The following is a 25,067-nucleotide window of genomic DNA, read 5'->3' as shown; positions in this document are numbered from 1 at the left end:
TGATGGTATGAGTTATTGCAACAGTGGACCAGACTGCCTTGAAAGGTGCTGGACTCTTGTACAGTATTACAGTTTTTCTAGTTGAAGCTGTATGCGTATGTTAGAAATGAAGTAGTAGTGAACTTCTGGCACTGGCAGGGGATGGAACTAGACGTTGCAACCCTGCGATTCTGTAGTGAAGAAACTTGCAGTAGAGAAATAATAAATATCATTAGGATGTAAATCTCCTGCTATCTCCTTCAGTACAAAGGTGATGAAAATACTTCATCTTGAAATGGATCTCAGTCACTCATTTGTTATACCCACTCTTACTCACTGGGCTCATCTGGATTTCTGCCCCTTCTTATTCTTAACACCCCAGTTCTTTTTTCTTCTGAGAAATCAGGATCTCTTTAAAAATTGATCCAAAATCTTCCAAACCCTTTTAAAACAATCCTCCGAGTCTTTGCTTTCTTTGCTTGAGCAGATTAGCACTATATTGAAAGCTTCCAAAAGCAGTAGAATCTGCTGCTAATCCACCTTGGAAATAAGTTGTGCTCAAAAACAACTGGAGGAAACCATAGAAATGACCTTCCTTGTTGGATTTTCATGTTTTATTTATAGAAACAAAGATGAATAGCACTAAATCAAAAGCTTCCAACACAGCAAATAGCCACTGCTTATCCACTTTGAAATCAGTCTTCTTTACAATCAGCCCTTTTTAAAAAAATATGGCAGAAACTCTATCATAATGATCTTCTTGGCCGAAGGTGCTTGTCTGTTTAATGGCGGAATAGTGCTAAACTGAAATCTTCCAAACAAAGAAGCTCTTGCTGCCTGAATGCTATGGATGCAAAGTTAAACACACACACACATGCACGCAAACAAAACACTTAAAGGAGTAAGTTTAACAAAGCATGGAAGAATTATGGTTTTTCTCACACTATGTCCTAGTTGATATCAATTTAAGCTTTGTATCATCTGCCCAGAAGGAAAATTGCTGGTATCATCATCATCATCATCACCATCACTACTACCACCACCACCACCATCATCATCAACAACAACAACTGCAGAGCTGGAAGGGACCCTATGGCTCATCAAGTCCAGCCTTTGTTAAGGTGGCATAATCATAGGTGCACAAAATGAAGAACAACTGGCCCTTTTCTGGATGAGCCCATAAACGTACAAGTTATCCCTTGTAATATAAAGTGACTGTTTACTATTTGCACATTATTTTTCAAAAATCCAAGATTTTTAAAAAAAACATTAATGCAGTTTTCTATTCTGATTTCCTAGCAGTAGAGAACTTAACATTGCAACATGTTAGATATTTATAAGATGTGAGATGTCACATTTTTCCTGTTTATTTTTCGGTTGAATTGGTCGCTCATGAAAAATGGGAGATGGACCGCAATGGCTAGACACAACCATTGTACGAGGAGAAGGCACTGTACAAACTGTCCCAGAGAGTGCTGCCAAGTGCCAAGCCGCATCACTTCTGATTTGCACCCCGTGCTCCCCCCCACCCTGCCACCCATACCTCGTTGGTCCTTTGGGTTGCACAGGAAACATTAAGTCCAACATTAGGAAATGCTGTTTTGAGGATGAGCGGAACAACTAGAATGAAAGGCCACTGTGGCCTTCTGCCAGAAAGCATTCAATGTGGGAAGTTCTGTGTTGAATGGCATTCTGGTACATCGCAAAAACAGTACATTGCAAAAACAGAGGGGGGGGGGAACACATTCTGCTCTTTCAGCATTCATGCAGAGAAGCAGATTCATTTATCTAAAGCTGGAAAGGCACATAAATGTCCTTGTTGTTTCCCTGGCCTGCTCTTAAATTGCCTGTAGACACGAAGAGGAAATGCCCCTTCTATGTATTTGCCCTGAGTACAATGTTTTTAAAGGGTTCTGTGTATTCATGGTTCTCGACCAGGGGTACCAGTACTAATAATGGGATAAAGAAGAAGACTAAGCAGGACTCAAGATTTTCAAAGCAATTACCATCACTCTATAACCCATTCGTCCCTTTCTTCTCCTGCAAAAGTGTGATGTGCCCCCACCTGTTGACCTAACCTGTAACAGATTATCCACTTGACTTTTCAACATGCTAATAGTAATGTTGGACATTAGGAGTAATAAAATAAAGTGGTGCCTCACTTTAGGAGCGCTCCGTTTGATGACGAAATCGCATTATGTTGAAGATTTTGCGATCGCTAACGATGTTCCCTATGGGGGAATTTTGCTTTGCGATGATCGGTTCCCTGCTTCAGGAACCGATCATCGCAAAGCGAAGATTTTCGGTCAGCTGATCGGCGGTTTCAAAATGGCCACCGGGTGAAAAACATGGCCGCCTGCTGTCTTCTGGCATGGATTCCTCGCTGCACGGGCAGCGAAAATGGACGCGCTATGGAGAATCTTCGCTGGACAGTGAGTTTTAAGCCCATAGGAACGCATTAATGGGTTTTAATGCGTTTCTATGGGCTTTTTAAAATCGCATGATGACGTTTTCGTTCGACAGCTATTTTTGCGGAACGAATTAACGTCATCATGCGAGGCACCACTGTAATGGCATAAAACTTGAAAAATACCTGATTTCATGCTTTTTTTTAAAAAAAGCCCTTTAAAATAGCTTCAGAGCCCACTTGTTCAAAAAGGACTTAAAACATTCCTTGTTGTAGCAATGGAGTGGCTTAATTCCAACTCTTTAAATTAACCTTCTAATGTATTTTCTTCTGTTTTCATTACAAAAGGCAGTAGTTACTTTTTACGAGTAACTACATTTCTTGTACTTTGTTACTTCCAAGCACTATGAAAAGATTACCTGTATAGCAACACATTGTACCCAATCTCTACAGCATCAGATGCTAAACTTTTTGACATCATCCATTCCTTTTTTAAATTTTTGAGATGCTCTTGTGTCTCTTCAGCTCCCTTTTACCATCATCCCACCCCCTTAACAAAACATAAAAGTTTAATTGAAAATAAAGGCCAACATGTATTTACCTTGAGTTCTTTATCAGAAGGAAAGGGAAAATATAAATAAAATGAAAGAACAAATAAAAGAAAGGATGTTAAAAAGTGTTATAAATTAAAAGATAAAAACAAAATGTTTTTCATTAGAAATTATAATGTCTAGTTCTGACTGTAATTGCTGGTATCTTTCCCTTATGAAAATCTCTGTCTCACACCCCACCCCACCCCCTTGTAATTTCTTCACAAACCCGGGGGGCAGGCCCTGGGTTTGTGAACCAATTTTGTGAGCCAATTGTGAACCTAGTTTGAGAACCAATGGTCAAGAGCAATGGTTCCCAATCTGGGATCCCTAGATGGTAATGGACTAATACTCCCAGAAGCCTTCACTACTAGCTGTGCTGCCCGGGATTTCTGGGAGCTGTAGACCAAGAACATCTAGGGACCCAAGGTTGGGAACCACTGTTCAAGATAACAGGGTCTGACAATATATGTTGGGTTTTCTATGACCAAATTACAAGGACTGCATATAGTTCGTTTCAGTGCTCTTGTGCATTTATCAGCTACATTCTTGTAATTGGCAGAGGTTTCAGCAGATGAAATCCCTCCTATTGTCACAGCTCCATGATGGACAGAGCTTAACCTGTTGGATTTTCACCCACCATGATAATGTCCAGTGTTTAAAGGGTGATGGTTCATTAGTATAGCACACTTTCCATCCTGAAAGTTAAGACACTAACCCAACACACCAGAAACTGACACAGAAGATAGACCAGACAAGCAAACTCCAGTTACATTCTGATCCCCATATTATCAGCTAACAGATCAGGAAGCTGTCTTCTTTCGCTATCCACTCCTTTCCAAATCTGCTTCAAAACACAGCCCCCACAAACATGCTCTACAAGTTCAAAATGCTCTCCGTCCCCCTTCCCACAAAAAAACCCAAAACAAAATAAATTCTGGCAGCCTTGACCCTCATCTGCTTCAACTTCTAGGAGACTTTTTTTTTTAACATAACTCTTCTGGTACCTAATTGTTCAGCTCTTACCATCCCAACTCTCCATGCTATATATGTAATACTCAACCACAAAAATACAACATATGTATACTTTCTTGTGTGCATTTTATATGCATTTTTGTGTGCATTTTTTTTCATTGACTAAAGTGCATTTGCACACATTTTTTCAAATGTATGCAGTGCTGGTCATGTTCATTCTTCAATATGTACACTTGGTTTTATGTGCACTTTTTCTTTGTGGAAAAGCGTTGCAAGTCTTTGAAATGTACAGATGGTTAAGGTACAAGGCGCTTCATCCTGCTGCCAGTCTCACGAGGTGCAGAAGCAATCCTTTCAAAAGGAAATGTGAAGCCAAGGAAATACTTATTCACTCTTAAATAAACATTCTGAATATTTGCATTTAAAAAAAAATTAACTCTACCTTGTGAGAAGGCAAAGTTCCTGTGCTCTGTCTCTAACACAACAATATTTCTGTGAGTTGAAACTTGGCTTCATTTGAATGAAACAGCGGGACAGGGCAGCAAAAAATCCTGGCTTACAGAGAGTGAACTGCCTGATAGATCACAATGTCCATTTATTAGGCTCCTCCCATTAGTGCAAGTGGCTAAATAAATGTGTTTTTTTTTTTTAAATTAAGCAGTTTCTCTGAACGGAGGCCATGACATATTGATGTCATGGATTTGTAAACCAAGAATAAATCCTGGTTTACAGTTTCAGCTTGTAATGCACAATTCTAACTTAAAGCTGTGATCAGATATACTGAGCAGAACATCTCTGGTTTGTTTAGTTGTTCATGCAAGTAGGAGGAACCAAATGGTATGGGAAACTTCTGCTTAAAGGTTGTAGCTGCATTCTGTTCCAGTGACATGCATACACTCCTGGCAGGAAGCGGCAGCTGCCAGCAGGCGGGGTAACCCCTTATTCTGCCCTTTTGCTTAGAGGTAGAGCATAAGATCAAAGGGTTATTTTAGCCAATCCTAGTTACGATTAGGTAACTAGTATCCTGTGTCTCTCATAACATACTACTGTATATAATCATGCTAAATAAATAAAAGAGCTCTCAGGGTGTTGCCTGTAGGCTCCGTTGGCTCGGACATCCGCTGTCGACTCCTTTGTTCCCTCTCTAAGGCAATTAGACTTCTTTGTTCTGTGATCACCCACAACTGGTGCCCGAACAGGGACATCACCTGAGGCAATCAAAGCAGCTCACCACAGCCGGCTTGGGCTCCAGATGCATCCTCGCATCCTCTTTTGTGTCCAAGTGAATATTATTAGTTCAAGATGGGAAACACCTTCATAGCGCTTCAAAATCAACATAAGAAAGACTTGATTTACTTGCTCCATAAAGAAGGCCACCATGGTGTATCTGCCTCAGTAGAGGATTTAATGACACAAACAGGTACTTATTGTCCTTGGTATCCTGAAGAGGGCAGCTTTAAGCTTTCAGATTGGGATAAAATTGGGAATAAACTGCACAAAGACCCCGTTGCTCTAGTTAAAGTCCTGCATACATGGCATCTTTGCCGGGACGTGATTTCAAAGATCGTGAACCCTTTGTTAGCCCAGTCTTTAGCTAACCTTCCAACAGCCCTTCAGAATTTGCCACCCTCTAAGCCACCAGATCTCCATGAAAATAGAAACAATCTTCCTTCCTACGCAGCACCTGCCACTCTTCCAACGGCTCCTTCTCCCCTTTCTTCTCCCTCCTCCCTCTTCTCCCTCTCCTCGTTCAGCAGTGCAGCAGATGTTATGACACAAGGAAGCCCAGAGCATGTTGCTGCCACTTTCCCCTTTATGTCTGTTCGTCCTGTGGTTCATAACAATCAGGGACACCGTGTTCATGAAAGTCTTCCCCTTGTCACATTTAAAAAGTTAAAAAATGTAGTTGAAAACGGTCTCCATAGCAGTTTTACTCTTGGGCTGATTGATGGGCTATGAAGAAATGGAAATCTTATTCCAGCTAACTGGAAAGCCTTGGTTAAAGCTATGTTCGCTCCTGCGCAAAAAGTATTATTTATGGAGGAATGGATAGATACCGCTGTGATTCTGGGCATGGATAATTTACAAAACAATATTGCTGTGTCTGCAGATATGCTAAATGGAGATGGACTGTTTGTCACCATAGCACAGCAGATTACCAGCCCTAACAGGGGATTGGCACAAGTGGGTGACATTTTTAAAGCAGCCTGGTTAATAATCCCAGACAAAGGCACCCCTTTAGGGTCTTTTGCCAATCTGTGTCAGGATCCTACAGAGGACTATATGTCTTTCATTAACAAATTGCAAAGAGCAATTGAATGGTAGGTGGAGAATACTGAGGCTGCTGATATTTTGATGAAACAGCTGGTGTTTGAAAATGCTAATATGGATTGTAGAACAGCCCTTCAGACTATTTACAATAAACCAGAGACTAACATTGTTGCCATGCTAAAATTATGTCAGAATATTGGGACAGAAACTCACAAGACACAGCTTTTGGCCGGGTGCGTCGCTGGAAGTGCCCGGCCTGACCTGAAGGCACTCACCCCACCTAGACAACATTCATTCATAACATTCATTTCTTTAATTGAGTTCATTCATACAGGTTTCATTGCATTCATAGGGAAAAGGTGGATACTAGATTCATATAGCATCCAAACTGCTGGATAGCTCAGTGGTTTGGGGTGGAAGTTTGATTCCCTACTACAGTGGCCCTCAACCTTTTTGAGACCATGGACCAGTTGGGTGGGCAGGCTCTGTGCACGGGGGGCAGGGGCACTCCCGTGAACATGACACACCCCTTGCATGAGCACAGCACGCCCCCATGTGAGTGCAACATGCCCCCATGCATGCAGGCAGAGGGGGTGGAGATCTTTCTCCACAGCCCAGTTCCAGCAAGCCCACAGACTGGCACAGGGCTGTGGACCAGGGGTTGGGGACTCCTGCCTTACTATGTCTCTTTGACAAGGGCTGGATTTGATGGCCCATAGGGTCCCTTCCAAATCTGCAGTTCTAAGAATGAATGAATGAATGAATGAATGAATGAATGAATGAATGAATGAATGAATGAATGAATGAATACTTTATTACAGTCAAAGACCTGTAAAACCAAATCAATATAAAATAGATACATATAATTATAGTTTCGTAAAGTCAGTCAGGGTAATGAAATTCCATTAAAATGTGATAAAACAACCTCTTCTTTCCAGTTAATAACATCATAAATCCTTAATATAAGTAAAACCTCTGCCAGTGTTATATTAAAAACATATCCATCTAAAATCACCTACCCAAACATTTGATTACGAATAACCATTGCTGCTGCACTTCCACACTGCAGTTCTAAGATTATTAGTAGTAGTATTAGATATTAAAAATATGCTTGGCTTCAGCTGATGCAAAGTAGCTCAAAATGAAATGGCTTTTCGAAAAGAAGTAGTCCAGTGTAGCTTACAGAAGTACTTCTTAACTGAATCTATTAATAACTTATTAAGAATAACAATCTAGTTTGGAGACTTTTTAGTCATCCTTGTCTTGTTGAAGCTGGTTGGATTGAGTTGACCTTGGAGGTACCTTTAAAACAACTAGGGAAAAAACAGGCTAATTGTGAACTTACACTGTACAGATGTAGTGATTTGGTAGTGTACTGATCCACATATACTGCTTTGTTTAATCATGTTTACACAAGGTTTAGGTCTGTGACTTGAATAGGATAAAGTTTTTTTTATTACACTGCATATTTTATATAGCTTATCAAAACAAGGAAATCAGTGCTACCATCTAGCAACTCTGTTAATTACCATAGTAAGAATTATTGTCTGTACTTTCTGTAGTTTGGTGCCCTCTGATCTCACAGGTTATAGATCCTCAATTAGCCAAATATATGTACGTCAAATGAAGCAACACTGCATGCATCTGATGAACTAGGCTGAGGTTCATAAAGACGATGTCAAACAATATCCATTAATTGTTAAGATATCACAAAATGTATTGTTCATTTCCACATAGTCCCTAAACTAGATGTTATTTGATGCATTTGACTTGGTTATTTTCATTCCCATGGTCAGGTGACATTTCATAGTCATCCCTCCAAATGGAACCCCACATGTAACTTGGCCTTGTAAAATTTTCAATATATATTCCAACCTCAGGTCATTACAAGTTCAGCAAACCTCAGAAATCACATCTGCTGAATTCGTGCTGGCCTGTGACCAAAATTTGTATTGAGCCATTAACACACACAGATCCATCTGGAAGTCCACCTTGTGATGAAATAGAACTGCCACCAGATATATGACTCTCTTGTACTCCAGTTTTATCCTGCAAGGCAAGAGACTTATAGAACAGAGAGCAACTGCTTACATTTGATTCAAATGTGTATGTACAGGATTTCGCCAAGATTTATTACTCAACAAACATCAGTTGAACAAGAACTGCTTCAGATAATATCATCCTCAGAAACGTAAGATAGAAAAAGAAAGTCCAACCTTTACTCCAAAACAGACATATTGTTCACCTGCCAAAGAGTAGTCTAATCATCTAGCCGAGAAGATCTGAAAAGTAGATGCCAGATTTACAAAGATGCTACCAAGTAATAGCACAAATTATTCCCAAACTCATGGATTTTCGTTGTGTTTTACTTGAACAATGTTCAAGCACAACACACCTAAAAGCAACTTTCTGCTGAGCCAATGGGAATTGGTGAAGGTAGGTGTCCAGGAACTAATACTGCCACACACACAAAACAAACTCCCTCTTCCTCCAGTGCAGCTTCTCCTGAGACTGATCTCCTGGCAGGTAACCCAAGGAACCATATATATCAATTCACACAAGGAACAGCAAAGACTAAAAGGTCCAGTCTTTTCCATTAAACGTTCCTTTCCGCTTTGCTCCATTAAATGGGCTATTACCTCACAATCTGTAGTGCACATTAGTAGAGGAGTTTATGATTTAGGAGGCACTGAGGAAAACAACGGTGGCAACAAATGGCACATGTATGTCTTGGCTTCTCTGCTATAGTCCCATCAAAATATGTTTTTCACTGTTCGAACTGCCAATGGAAAGCTATCCAAACTCAGTAAAGCCTTGCTTTCTGCTGGAAACTTTGAGTGAGGGTCTTATGCAGATATAGCATCATTAAACTATAATCCAGAATTATCTGTGCTTCATTCCATCAAGGAAAGTATTCTTTAGAAAGAAATAGTTGGCTTAGGTAGTTAACTAGTGATATAAATGGGGAAGGGGTTCAATATTTTCTGCCAAAAGAACAATGTTCCTACGTCTCTGCTTTAAAGAATGTCTAATGATTTTCGTGATGTTTTACAGAACCTGTTTTTCCCCTAATATATTCTCCAGAAAATCTAGTTTTATTAGCCTGCTCCAAAAATAGCAAACATGATTATCTGAATTCTTTAAGCCTCTCAAGGCTACTACTTCATGCCTGATTTTCCTATGCTGATATGACATTTGTGAAGGAGTAAAAAAAGCATACACAGTGCATTGCAACTACACGATTGTGTCAATGAATACACAAACACATGTAACAGTGGTCCTCCTTAGGTTGTGTCCCCACCTTATCTCACTGCTCAGTAAATTCATTCCCATGACCCTTACTTTCCCAGTTCTACCACTCTCAGCTCTTTTGCTTCCTGAAATGATTCTACATCTTCTTGGCTGCCATTCATAACTGGAACAATCTCCCAGAATGTCTCTCTCTCTCTCTCTCTCTCTCTCTCTCTCTCTCTCTCTCTCTCTCTCTCTCTCTCTCTCTCTCTCTCTCTCTCTCTCTCTCTCTCTCACACACACACACACACACACACACACACACACACACACACACACACACACACACACACACACACACACACACACACACAGAGGACAGTACAATGATTGCACATTCACTCTTGTGATGAACAGCAAGACAAAACAGGAAACCTGTTATGTGATTTTTCTTCCACACATGACTTTATAGGATTTTAGCCACAAAGAGTGAGATCAGATGGATTGCATCTGATCATGCTGGAAAATGTTGCTTTGCTCAGAGCAATCTCATTTAAAACAACTCTTCTGTATATAGATAGCTCCACCATAGGTCCAAAAAGGAGTGGACCTACCACTGGACCAAAATGGAATAATTGCAGTTTGCTTGTAAAGGTAAAGGTAAAGGTTCCCCTTGACAATTTTTGTCCAGTCGTGTTCGACTCTAGGGGGCGGTGCTCATCCCTGTTTCTAAGCCATAGAGCCAGCGTTTTGTCCGAAGACAATCTTCCGTGGTCACATGGCCAGTGCGACTTAGACACGGAACGCTGTTACCTTCCCACCGAGGTGGTCCCTATTGATCTACTTGCATTTGCATGCTTTCAAACTGCTACGTTGGCGGGAAGTTTGCTTGTGCTCCTATTCAAATATTTATTAGAGCTTTTCCAATCCGGCATGCTGTGGCTGGAAGGTACCTTTCTGGGCTAGGGTGACTGTCAATCACTAATAGCAGTAAATAAAGATGGAGGTATTGGTATTCATATATGAATACCCCTGCACAGGTGACAATAATGGGGGTCCACCCCCTGGGGCCAGATGGTCCACTCACAATTCTGCTGCTTCTGTGAGCTATGGGATCCTTCCTATCACTCCGGAGCTTGTGATCTGTGAGCCACTCTTCGACCTGGCAGAGAGGCTTGTCGTCATGCCTCATCCCAGGAGTGGCAAGCCAGTCGTGAGCTCTGGAGTGATAGGAAGGATATTGGAGGTTGCAGCAGTGGCAGAATTGTGAGTGGACCATCCGGCCCCATTGGGCTGGACCCTCGTTATTGCCACATGTTCATATACAAATATGAATACCCTCATCTCTAGCACTAACCAATAGTTCCTTCCCTGCTTGATTCAAAGACAGTCCCACCTCTCTTCTCAGTGTATCTCTTACTCTCTGGTCACTTTGTTGGAAGCAGTAAGTCTGGTGAGGACTGCTGAAAGTCAGTAGCCATGTTTGTTCTGATTGCTGTAGATCAGTTCAACTGTAAGTAACTGAAACCTTTTATTCTTGCTCCTAATAATGTCTGAGACTGAGTTATTGAGACTGTGAGGTCCAATTGATGAGGGAAAAAAAAGGGAGGGATTAATTTGGGAACTTGAAGCTAATTCAGCTCTAAATCCCTGAACTTCTGCCACACGGCTTGAGTAGATTAACTCAAATTCCAAACTCCCAACAGCAACCCCGTGACAGAGTTACCCTCAGTCAGAATGAATGGTACTGTTGGTTTCCATGACATGTACACTACCAAGGTTCTGTTCATAAAATCTAGATAGTTTCTCCCATTCATAACTCATAACCATTCCTCATTCAGTATAATTTAACTGATCTATCCAATCTGAATTTGTTTCGGAAATTTTGACTTCATTTAATTTTCAGAGACTTTGATGAAAATTGGAACAGAATTTCAGTCCCATTACCAGGACATATGTAGCACACATGTAAATAACCCCAGCATTTATAAACATATTGCGCAAACCCCTCTCTGTAAGCACCAGAGGGCAATGGGGGAAGCTCTCATTACAAAATTATGAATCTGCGGACATGCAACAGCCACACACTTAGAAAAACTACACACCTAGAGGTCTAAAGAATTTCAATTCCTGAAGCATACCTTTAGAAGTTTTCATGGAAAGCCTAGTACATTCCTTGTGCAATTATCTGTACTAGTGCAAAATGGCTGTAGAATCAAAGTAAAAGTATAGAAAGTCAGATTTTAATTAAACAAGATTTGATCTGGCATGCTTAAACATGGAAGGATGAAATATTAGTACTCGTCTTCAAACCAAACCACCCAGGAAACAAATCCTCATATTTTCTATGTACCCTCTGCTAATGAGTAATAAGTGGACAATTTACATCTCATTCTAAATTAATCTGAAAAAACAAAAAAGGATAAGTTTAGCAGACGTGAAAATTAATTTGATGCTGTCTGCAATGTTCATGGTGTCAGACATCCCATTCAGACAGATGTTCGGGATCATCTGAGGTCTTTCTACACCCTGTGCTCTTTCCAACTTATGGATGGGAGGATGACATTCAAGAGATGGTACAGGCTACAGAGCCATGTCTGTGCCATATCATACTTCTGATATAATAATCGCAATCATGCAGCAAGGATTAGAAGCCTCACAGCTTGTTGTAGCCTCCAAGCATTGGTCAGAAGTGATGATAATGACAGAGTCTGAGGGGTATTTGCATTTAGCCAGCTGTTTGGTCTGCTTCAGGAATGGGCTGCTTTATTCCTATTGCCTGTGATCAGTCAGTGTCTTTGCTGGAGTGACCCAGCCACCCCCCAGCACAGCAATCCTACCCCGCACAGGACAGGGTTGGGCTGGCCCGCAATCTCCTGTATGTTATCTGTTCCCCAGAAAATAGCTCACTCTGGACCATGCAACAAGTGGTCCAAAATGTGAGCTATATCTCCATCTGATTATACCCTAAGTTACAATATGAAAACATAACTTGTTATAATATTAAAACATGTTTATAAACAGCTTATAAACAATGAGGGAAATGCATTTCAATTAAACTATAAAATGCAAGCAAAGCCATAAAATGTGGTAGGAGGCCTTTTTTAAACGGTTCCATGCTTTTGTGGCAAGTTACTATGTTTTTGTTTCATGCAGCTGTTTTCTAATGCATACTTACTTCAGTAATTAATATTACATTTTGACATGCTCCGTTCCACCATTCTTTCCTTTACATCTTGCTTGAAATAGTTTCTACTTTTTGGTGCAGGCAGTATTGCTCTCTTTTGGTTCATTCCTAGTGCTTGTGACTGGTGACAATGAGCCAAAAGCCATCCTGTTTTCATTTGCCAGTATCATGAGATGGCTTAATAAGAGAGCTACTTCAAAATACTGGCTAACTAAGGAGCAGAGGAAGTGAAAACAATTTATAGTCTCCATTAGGGTAGTGAAAATGCATTTACATTTTAAAAAAGAAAATCCTTCTCTTGTCTTAAAAGGCCAATCAAGAAATGTCTGCGGCAGAGTCTGCTGCCTTTAAGAGAAGGAAAAGAAGTGGATTAAGACATGTATGTGTAGAAGTGGGTCATAAACTCAAACTGAAAGAAAGAGTGGGTTTTACAGGCACTACAACACTTTTGTTTTTGTGTGTGTGTTTGTTTTTGTATTTCCTAAAACAGACTAATAAGGCAACCTCTTCAAAAACAGGAATTCTTATCTATGGCTGGGTTGTTTGTTGTTATCTTACTGGACTTTTATTGTGACAATGATTTTTATTTTTGCTTTCCATTCTAAGATGTCCAAGGAACGTCTCCTATTCAACAATCTATGGTCAGTTTAAACAAAGAAGCATTTCTGTGTCATCGAAATACATGTGAAAAATACTTTTGTGCCACTTTCTCGGCTTTGTTCAATAGTTAACATACCAGCACAGCCACTCTCATGCAGTTGTGCTCTGCAGGTGAAACTCACTGGCAGACCTCGAGTCATTTATGCTCTGTCGGGCATTCCTACCTCACAAGGTTGTCCTGAAGGTACACTGGAAAGGAAAAGAGCTATAAATGTGATATTGTGCTCATTGGAGGAAAGGCAAGTTATAAGTATAATTAATTAATTAATTATCAGCAGAGGTACTTTGTAGTCCAAGCAGGGGCATGCCTCATGCTACCAGACTGATAGTATGACATTTGATGTGACTTACTCAGTGGAAAATGTAGTTTGCAGCATGAAACATGGGAAGACAGGATCTCTCTGGCTACAGGGTACCTGTACCAAAACAAGGAGCTGGCTTGAGTTTTCTAAGATCAAATTACACATTATAGTTAACACATAATTAAAAGAAGAAAACAAATGCACATCAGCCATGACATCCTCGCCCAGCATTTGTGTCTGAGCAGTTTGGAAAAAGAGGGTGTCCAAAAACTCTCAAAGCAGCACTTGTCTTCCTGCAATTGTAATTTGTATTGATCAGAGGCACCTAAAAGACTGTCCATAGAGTAAGCATAAGTCCACCTTATACCCGGTCCTTATTTATGAACACGAGTCATATGACTAAAGAGCTATGAAAGGAGAGTGTCTAGTCCTGAATTTTATAATGATTTTTATCTCTATCACAATTTGTTACATGGCCTCTTCAAACATGCTCTTCTCATGTCTTGGCACAGCTTCGGATCTCGTAATGGAAATCATCTGGTGAATGTGGCAGACACCAGAGCTTGCAACCTGAAGTGCATGGCAGAAACCTTTTCATTTCTTCAATTTAGCAAGAAAAGGCTGGTCTTAACTATGTGGTGTACCACATACAGTGCCACAGCTCTGCCTCATGGCTTCTGTCAGATGGAAGAGCAGGCCTCAGGAAACATTGTGGTCGAATACAGTTGAGCTTCCTCGGGCTTAGAGAAACTTGAAGATGAGAAATTAAATTGTCCCTGTCTCTCTCTCATCGGTGTTTTGAAATGAGCAGCTCAAAAGCTCTCTCAAAGTATTGGTAACATCTGGTTTGTAAGCAGCAGACTTGTGTATCATATATTTTGGAGACTTGGGATTTTTAAGAGTTATTTATGAAGTGGTTCTAAGGCTCAGAGGGAATGGAAGGAACAGACAGGAGCTCTTCTTTCCCAATATATTTCACAGATACGTTTCCCTAAACAAATTTGGGAAGACCTCACATTACTCCATTTACTCCATTTTCATTCCTCCTATCTAGGGACAAAACGGGTGTGAAGGGGTCATAATTCACAAGCCTATTCTCATCTAAAGGGTTGTTTAGTTAGGTGAAGTAACAATATTTTTTCATGAATACTTTTAACAATAGTTTCTTTTTGACTCTGTTGGTATGCTAATATATCTGGCCTTGTGTGCTATGCACCTTGATGGGGAAGATAAATTTGCTGTTCCACCTCAGGCAGCAAACTATCTCAAGTAGGCCTAGGACAGTCTTTTATCTCTCACGTCTTATGGAAACTTAATCATCAAAGTCAGCAGAATATGGGACAATCTGGATGAGAGTCAAGAGCTCTATTAACTAGAATATAGGTCTGAAAAGAAAAGAAAAAGTACTGATGACAGCCATGAGGGGGTGGTCACTACCATGCTAGCCCAAAATGGAGGTGGCAGGGAGGTTCTCCTCACCCCATGAGCTTCATAAAGAGAAGACTCTTGTTAATGCTCAAATTGGACTTTATTAATGTGGGGGGAAAGGAGTCCCAATAGTCCGTAGGGGAGCTGAGTGAAGTCTACTAGCTCCTTACTATGTCCAGTTCTCATTCAAACCAGAATTCTTTGTTAAGCCTTCTACAGATGTTAATAAAGTATGTGTCATGTACATGTGATGAAAGGAGCACACTAACCCCACCTCCTTAATAATCACTCTCTCTGCCTGAAAGAAAGTAACAGCAAAGGAAGTTTGGCCACTGTGCTCTTTTCATTGTGTGTGAAGTACATGCAATCACTAAAGGCCTAAAAAGGGTTATACATTCTCTGGCAGGCGCCCCTTCAGACGCAGTGCCCCAGGTTTCCTGCCCCACCTCCTCCAGGTGCAGCCTCTGAGTGGGCGGTGAGCTGGGAAGCACTGAAAATCTGTAATAAACTTACCTAAGTTTTACAGTTTTATTTTTTGTAAATCAGTGTGTGTTCTGCATCTGTTTATATAATTGCCTAACTTTATATGGCATTCCATTAAATGTATTATGGTGCTTTGGATATGAATATTGTAAACGTCCGCTTTCAGATCCTAACAAGGAAAAATAATGTCAAAGGCATCCCCAAGAGATAAAATATATAAACAGCCAAGAAGAAACCTGTGGTAGTTGAAAAGAGAGTTGTCCTTTCCCTATTTCAAAACTAGATCTATTTCCTGGGATTACTCGTGGCGACTTAAAGAAAATATTTACAGAATTTATATTCACATCCCGTTTTCCGTCAGCTCGTATGACTCTTTCCTCTGTCATGGTTTCCCCTCTCAAACAATATCTTCCTTTGTGAAAGAATAATGTTTACTCTTGATCAGAGTGTGGGAGAGAAATTTAAACGAAGGGGCCCATCTCCTGCCCTCCACAGTTCCCTTCCTTGTTACCCCTGGATGAGACATATGGTCACAGACATAAGCTCCTTGAAGTGCAGTCAGATGGGTAACAATTCTGGAAAGAAGCCTAAGAGGTGGAGGAAAGGAAGGCTCAGATAATGATATGATGTATATTCATGTTGAAAAAGAAGCTGGTCATTTCTAGGAACCAGCATTATGGAAGGTATGTTAATTCAAGTGAGTATAGCCGCACCAGCATCATGTCCCTTGAGGAGAAAGAAGGTAGGTACTTAAATTACTGTTTATTTTATGCATTTGATCCCATGTAATAACAGTAAAATAACAGTTACTATAAGTTGAATGGCAGTGTCATAACTGTTGGGGGGGGAACTATTGTTTGAAATCTTCAGTTTCATTGTTGTTATGTGCCCTCAAATCACCTTCAGCTCATGGCAACCCTATGAACGAGCCATCTCCAGAATGTCCTATCCTGCTCAGCCCAAGCCTGTGGCTTCATTTAGAGAGTTAGTACATCTCATATATGCTCTTCCTCTTTTTCTTGCCGCCTTCAATCTTTCCCAGCATTATTGCCTTTTCCAAAGATTCCTGCCTTCTCATGATGTGCCCAAAGTACAGCAGCCTGTGTTTCAACAGTTTTACCTCCAGAGATAGTTCAAGCTTCATTTGACCTAGGAATCACTTGTTCACCTTTCTGACAGCTCAGGGTATCTGCAAAGCTCTCCTCCCATATCATTTTTCAACAAATCACTTCTTTTCGTGTCAGCTTTCCTAACTGTCAGTTAAGAAAGCTGACAGTTGCCTCCAGAACACTCCCAAATCGCTGTCCCTTTAGGTGTTTTTTGAGTTTGGGGAACAGATAATAGTCAAAAGGAGCCAGGTCAGGAGAATAGGGTTGAGGGGGCATCACTTCAAAACCTAAGGATGTCAGTTTTGCCATTGTTTCACCTGCATTGTGTGATGAGGTATTGTCATGCAACAGGATGACACCTTTGGAGAGCTTTCCTCAGGGTGGAATGGGTGAAAACCTAAGCAACCAACAGTTTGTTGCAGGCCCCATTTTAAAACTATTACAGTTTCAAGAGGGCTTTTATATCTGTTCACCCTGCACAGTGCACCCAATAGTTCCACCTTGTAGATGCCTTCCAGCTGATGAGCCAGTTAGCTAAGAAAAATCCAGCTAACTGTTTCTCCAGACCACATTTCCTGGAATGCCTCTGAGGATATGACTGAGTTCAGGGACAAGAGGGTTTAAGATGTGTGAGGGTTAGATAAACAGAATTATCAAGGGCCTACTCTATCTGTTTGGATGGGCTATTTTAGAGGTTCCTGGCAGCGCATCAGAGCAAGATTTCCATGATACTGAGTCAGAGAGTATAAATACTTGTTTTACACAGGCTGCATCATCTTATTGTACAACCAAGCCAACAGCTGCACGTGTCAGTTTTGAGTTTATCAGACTTCTGGAATAGGTGTGCAGACTTCGTCATCAACAGCCTTTACTTGTGTGGTGTCCTACTAGAGAACTAATCACTCAGATATGCCTTCCTCCCAATGTACACACATATAGCAAAAGTAGAGCAAATTGCCAACCTTAGCGAGTGTCTCTCTCAGAGCCTATCATGTGTCCTTGGAGAAAGGTTCCCTATGTATGAGGCTAATTTTGTTTTTATTGGATTTCATTTTTAAAAATCTGGGATTCTTGATTACAGCACATCTGTTTGCTGAATAAAGACTTAACAGTACAATCTCATGGCACATTGGTTAAACTGCAGTACAGCAGTCAAGACTCTGCTTACAGCCTGGGCTGAGGTAGCTGGCTCGAGGTTGACTCAACCTTCCCTGCTTCTGAGGTTGGTAAATTGAGTACCCAGGTTGCTGGGGTGATGGGCAATGCGTAGCCTGCATACTTAAATTGCGAACCATCGAGAGAGAGCTTTAAGCCCTATGGGCAGTATATCAGCAGCCCACTTTGCTTTGAATTCTGCTGGCCTTACTCCCAGGTGAATGTGTATAGGACTACAGCTTCAGAATCAAAAACAAAATGTTGTGGTGCACAAAAAACCCACACACACATTATGAACAGAAACATGGGTTTAGTTTTGTTGGGTATAGTGATTTATTGCCATGGACATTATTTATATTTTCCCTTGTTTGCCATCCTTTCACCATCAGCTACATAAATAATTTAGCTCTGTTTCTTAAACAGTGCTTTTATTTTATCACAGGAAATATATTTTCCATTATTTGCAAATAGCTCTATAAATCATGAGAGCTGTTTTTATTAGTATCAGAGTTGATTCTTCTGAACAGAAGGAACTAAAGTCGGTATTGCTGTTTTTTATTTGGCCAAGGACTTTCCCTAGTTGTTGATAATTTTCCTTAGCTCTTTCCTTGTCCTCCCTCCTTGTATTCTGCCAGTGAAGGAGGACTAAACCAAGAGATAGATTCGATTTTTGTTTCAGTTCATTTCTGCTAAATTCATTCAAAATTGGGATGGGAAAAATAGTGAAAGTATGAGGAACCCAAGGATAAGGGCTCGGACTGTTCAGCTCCTAAGAGCCTGAATTTGAATCCCTGTGCATTGGATCATACTCATGCGAAATTAGATTTTGTCACCATTCTTTTTTCCTGAGGGGCTCAGAAATTTCTTGTAAAAAATAAGCAGCGCACAGAGTGCTGTCCTCTGAAGATGCCGGCCACAGAGACTGGCTAAACATTAGGAAGAACAAACTTCAGAACACGACCAAAGAGCCCGAAAAACCCACAACAACCATTAAACAATAAGCACTTTTGAACAAAAATGAGTGTTAGGAAATACACCACTAAAGAAAGAAGGGAGAATATGAATACTGTTTTCTATTTTCTGTATACTTGTGTATATGTCAAACTGTTCATTTATAAATGATTACTCTGATTTATAAATGGGGGACGTGGTGGCGCTGTGGGCTAAACCGCAGAAGCCTGTGCTGCAGGGTCAGAAGACCAAGCAGTCATAAGATCGAATCCACACAACGGAGTGAGCTCCCGTCGCTTCTCCCAGCTCCCGCCAACCTAGCGGTTCGAAAGCATGCAAATGCAAGTAGATAAATAGGGACCACTTCGGTGGGAAGGTAACAGCGTTCTGTGTCTAAGTCGCACTGGCCATGTGACCACAGAAGATTGTCTTCGGACAAAAAACGCTCGCTCTATGGCTTGGAAACGGGGATGAGCACCGCCCCCTAGAGTCGAACACGACTGGACAAAAATGGTCAAGGGGAACCGCCTAGAGTGGTCTATTGACTAGACAGGCGGGATATTAAATAAATAAATAAATAAATAAATAAATAAATAAATAAATAAATAAATAAATAAATAAATAAATAAATAAATAAATAAATAAATAAATAAATAAATAAATAAATAAAATTACCTTTACTCTGATTTAACGTGAAATGTAGACCACCTCACCACACCAGGAAAAGCTGAGATTAAGGCTGAAACAACAGCCTTGCAATACACCAGAGAAAGTGCATTTGTTGCAGGTTAATGGCAAACAGAGACAATCCTGCTTGTAACACAGACCCAAGCTCTTTTTTCTTTGTTTTAATCCAGTGTGTCCCAGTGGATGTGTCTGGTTCTGGATGCAATGTGACATAGTGGGAACATCATGCCCTGCTCCCATCTCCTATTTTTTAAAAGTATTGTGATGTTTACCACGTGGCCCTTGCTTGTTTCTCCAAACAAAGGGCTCACGCTATGCCGTCCCACCAGGAGACACCAATTGTGACATTCTCCCTTTTCCTCACTGCCACCAGTGGACTTCTTTTATCCACAATACATAAAGAACTTTAGTCAGACACTTGTCTGGTTACTGCCAACAGAATTTATTTATTGAAAGGTGTTAAATTTAATCAGAATCACAGATGTTCTTTATTCAATGCATACAATCAAATCATTAAAACGTCATATATCTTGCCACATAACTAATCACAATCTGCTCTATCTATCTTGACCAGCTTATTTCCATTAGTATCTGTTCTCACTATTTCCCTGACTATCTCTGTCTCTCGCTCTGCAAGTTCTATATCTCTCTCCACATCTCTTCTGCCAAACCTCCTTATATCCGCTGACTCCGCCCCTCCACTCTTCTCATAGGCTCATGCAAATGAGATCTGGAATATGAGTGACAGGAGTGATGTGGGGCAATCATCACAGGTATTTATGAGCATCTTCACATCTTGGGAGAGTGTGTGGCCTTGCCATGTCACAGCAATGAAGAACACTGTGACCGTGTGAAATAGTTCTGATCTGCATTGGAACCAGTTTGTCATGTGTTGGCCATTCTTTCAGTGATGTCTGTACTTTCCTAGGCTGGTGCTTGCATGGCTATTATGTTGTATACCAGCAGATCCCTGCTCAAAGCTTCACCAGCTTTGTAGAATCTACCAGAGCTTCCATTTTGCTGGCTCAGCCTCCAGAAAGCTCAGGGCCACCTTCACATAAAAAGTAGACCTTTATGACAAAGATGCAATATAGAGAATAAAATACTACCTTAACATTCTCATGATTATTGTACTGTATAGTACAATATAGTACTATACTGTAGTGGTGGACGTGGTGGCGCTGTGGGCTAAACCGCAGAAGCCTGTGCTGCAGGGTCAGAAGACCAAGCAGTCATAAGATCGAATCCACGCCCGTCACTTGTCCCAGCTCCCGCCAACCTAGCGGTTCGAAAGCATGCAAATGCAAGTAGATAAATAGGGACCACCTCGGTGGGAAGGTAACAGCGTTCCGTGTCTAAGTCGCACTGGCCATGTGACCACGGAAGATTGTCTTCGGACAAAACGCTGGCTCTATGGCTTGGAAACAGGGATGAGCACCGCCCCCTAGAGTCGAACACGACTGGACAAAAATTGTCAAGTGGAACCTTTACCTTTACCTATAGTACATTAAAAATCATAGCTAGACAACGTGCTAGCCTTTCTCAGTGCTTTCAAGAGCAATACAAATCAGCGATGTGAAGGAATCTTGATAACGTTGTGAAGGAATCTTGATAATGTTCTCATCCTGAAAGAGACAACCTGCTGAGAGGCCATTAATCCAATGAGATTTCTCCTTGTCTGTGTGAAAACAGAACAATGAGCCCTTTTTTTGTGGAGGTTTCTGCAGTTTGTACAAAAGGCTTTTGCAAAACTATTGGCTTTTCCCATGGTGCAGCGAAGTCCTGCATGTACACTGAGCAAAACCAGTGGATGAGAGATCAAGAAAGCACGAACAGCCAATCATGTGTTTTTATTTTTAAAAGGCTGATAGGCAGAAGTTATTAGAGTTTTGCCTAGTTTGCACAAAAAATTGTTCTTTCAATCTGAAAGCATCCACTGAGACCAATAAAAATATATCCCCATCCCACAGGTAAGAATATATTTTTTGCAGATTCTTGTTCTTGAGAGGAGCAAGATTTATATCCGTAATTATAAATGCTTATTGCTGTTCTTGTTATGGCATATCTCGTTCCTCACTTTCCACAGTATCACTTTATATAGGAACTTAGATTGAAATCTGTAATTTTCTTGAGGGAGGAAATCCAACTTTTTCAATATCCCTCCATGTGGACTGACAGTACTAGACAAAGAGCAAGACTGAGCATCAAAGCAGATAATATAATGGCCTGTAATTAGAAATATCTGCTTATAACAGGATGTGCCTTTATTTATCTCACAGTCTTGCATTTTGTGTCCTTTGTTATGTGAACTGAGTTTTAGTTGGTCGCTGAAAGGTAAACATGGGCTTAATTATCAAGTCTGATTGCCCAGGAACATATCTCAGAGGAAATCCCATTGTGAGAGGGAAAATGGGCTAATCACAGGGGGCAAGTATTCCACATATGAAATTTTGGCCCAAAGCATGAACAGTTCAATGTACACAGAGCTACTGTCTTTGCTCAGCCTGTTTTAAAAAAATATGCCAGCTGCTCCCAAGTATTTCTCCATTCTTTCTCCGCATCTAGAAATCAGCTTTGTGAGTGAGAGAGTGGAAAGAATTCCCAGGGTCCTCTTGAGGACTGTGAGAGGAGGAGGAGGAGGAGGATTAAATGCTCTGGCATCTATATTGCTTTTCCTATTCCCCCCCCACTTCATTTTTGAAGGCTATTTTAAAAAAGGTCTGCAAATAAAAGTGTATAAATCGCTGTTATATCCGCCTATCCCTTCACAGAGGCCTGACATCCTCCTTTCCAGATGGGCTGACTTATAGGGACTGCCGTTTGTGTGAGAGCCCTCCGGGGGAAGGATCAGGGAGGTAGTTCCTGCCCTCATTTAATTTGGTAGGATGCCTTCTTCTTCTTTTCCACTTTGTAAGAATGAAGGAAGCTATAACTGAGAAACTATTGCAGTTATTAAAATGGGTAACCAAGTCACCCCCAACTCAGCAAGTCCACAGCTGAGGAGATACCATCCTCCAGTTATTTGCTGTGAAATGAAAACCATACGGCTTAATAAATGGGACAACCCAATAACACTTTGCTAAGATTGAGAGTAGCTGCCGTTCATCTTCAGGTATGTTTCAAGCCAGAAGAATGTGTGGTTAATTCCTGTCTTATAGAAGGGAAGGGCCCTAAGCCATCCTTAAATGTGGAACGAGAAAATCTTGATAGTAAGTGAAGCAAACAAAAGCTACACTGATACCGTCAGCTAAAAACAAATGAAAACTTTTATTTTACTCTTTTATTCTAAAGCAAACTAAAAGAGGTATTTGCTTGTTACATTTCTATCCTGAGTTCAAGGTGGTGCACATAGGTCTCCAGCTTTCTATCTTCATAGCCCTGTGAGACTGAAAGACTATGAGTGGGAATTTGAATCCAGATTCACCCTTATATATAATGACTCCATTGGAATGCACTAAAGCAGAAGCATGATTTACATGCTCATCACTTTTCTGAGATTTATTGGCCATTCACCAATGTGATATGAAAACCATGTGGGGAAGCAGTCCTTACTAAAGCATTTCAGAAAAATACCCTTTGGAAAGGCAATCAAATATAAAAGAAGACAGATATTGCTCCATGCGCACTTTTTAAAGAAAAGGCTCATGCTAATGTTTTGTCTTGCACTGAGCAGAGGGTTGGACTCAATGGTTTTATAAGCTCCTTCCAATTCAGTTATTCTGTGATTTCTATGCAATGGCTACATGTTCTACAAGGCATCTGGAGGAAGTTTTCATTTTTCCCCCCAAAATGATGCACTGCAATGCTGTCTTAGTACAGAATTTTTTTTAATTGACTTTCTTTGGTTTGTATTCTCAAAGGCTTTCATGGCTAGGATCCGACGGCTGTTGTAGGTTTTTCCGGCTGTTTAGCCGTGTTCTGGAGGCTTTCCTTCCTAATGTTTCACCAGTCTCTGACAGAGTTCTAACTCCTGTCCTCTGAAGATGCCGGCCACAGAGACTGGTGAAACATTAGGAAGGAAAACCTGCAGAACACGGCCAAACAGCCAGAAAAACCAACAACAATCATGTCAGGGTATAGAATTTTATAGGCCTGAACCCATATATGTTTCATTAATGAGCTGCCATTATGTGCAGATGAGAGAAAAGCTGAATCATCCTAAGCTGATGCAATGAGGTGAGACCACAAAGAGCCCAGGTGCAGAGATGAGGTCACCTGGAACCCAATTGGACTGGACAGAGACAAGATTATGTATAAATATGGACTGTGTCTGTGATATGTTCTCTTCTTCTGATGTGATTTTCTGCCATGCATGCTGTCGGACTGTGTGAAGACTTCTAGATGTGCTGTAGAGACCTGCCTGTATATAAGTGTACATATATGTAAATATAACCGTCAAAGAAGAGCTGGTAAAGTGTCTTCATTTACTCTGCACCAGAAGCGTAACAGAGGTTATGGGCCCAGAAACGTGCGCTGCGCAAGACAGACGGTGGTGAGTAAATGTGGGTGAAGTAAATAAATGAAGGAAGAGAGCAAAAGTGACAGTGGCAGTGAAGTAGAAGATTTGGGAGAAGACAGTTCGTCTGTTAGCCCAGGAGGGGAAAGGAAACAGAGAACTGCGAGAGAAGGCAGGATGGCATACAGCACGGGAGGCGTAGGAGGCTTGGCCATAAATAGACTGAATGGTAAAAATTACAGGACATGGGCAGTCAAAGCAGAAATGTTATTACGAAGAGAGAGCCTGTGGTCTTATGTGAGCCGTCCTCCAGCCCAGTTAACAGAAGAGCAAGAGGAAGAGCATGAGAGAGCTCTGAGTACTATTATTTTGTCCCTAGAAGATGAAGAATTAGTGCATATACAAGGACTGAACACAGCCAAGGCAGTCTGGGACAGACTGAGAGGCATCTATCTGAGAGAAACAGCAGGCACAAAGATTTCCCTAACCAGGAGGCTTTATAAATGCCAAATGAGGTCTGGGGAAAGTGTCTCTAAGCACTTACAAACCATGAAGGGACTGTTCAATGAACTGCAGTTAATGAACGTTGTTTTCCCTGAGGAGCAAAAGGTTTACCTGATTTTGAGCAGTTTAAGTTCAGAATTTAACATGCTTATTACAAGCTTGGAAAGCCTTTCCGATACACAACTAACTCTTGAATATGTAACAAGCAGAATCTTGCAGGAGGAGGAATACTGGAAAGAGAGATTCCAAGCTGCAGAAGAAAGCCACGTGGGAGCTGACCGGGAGAGAAAGAGACGGAGTCCAGACGGCAGCGTGTCCCGAAGACGAAAGCCAGAGACAAACAGAGCCTTCCATCCTTCCGAAGTCGGTAAAATGAGTACCCAGCTTGCTGGGGGGGCAATGTGTAGCCTGTATAATTAAAATTGTAAACCGCCCGGAGAGTGCTTGTAGCGCTATGGGGCGGTATATAAGTCCAATAAATAAATAAATAAATAAATAAATAAATAAATAAATAAATAAATAAATAAATAAATAAATAAATAAATAAATAAATAAATAAATAAATAAAGCCTGTTACCAGTGTGGGTCCAGAAATCATTTGCAAAAGGATTGTTTAAGAGGAGAGACGTTTCCAAATAGAACGGATTCCGAAGCAGCAGTTTACAAACGCTCTGCAGAGAGCAGCAGCAAGA

General features: G+C 40.9%; 1 long non-coding RNA gene across 1 annotated transcript in view; it reads left to right on the top strand.

Moving 5' to 3' along the window:
- Positions 1-25,067, top strand: part of LOC144588966 (uncharacterized) — a 48,651-nt gene that overhangs the window by 10,028 nt on the left and 13,556 nt on the right. The gene's annotated exons all lie outside the window — the stretch shown is intronic.

Source organism: Pogona vitticeps, chromosome 4 (genome assembly GCF_051106095.1).
Source record: "Pogona vitticeps strain Pit_001003342236 chromosome 4, PviZW2.1, whole genome shotgun sequence".
NCBI classification, from domain to species: Eukaryota; Metazoa; Chordata; class Lepidosauria; order Squamata; family Agamidae; genus Pogona; species Pogona vitticeps.
Note: the sequence above shows the minus strand (reverse complement) of the source record. Positions and strands in the feature narration are given on the sequence as shown.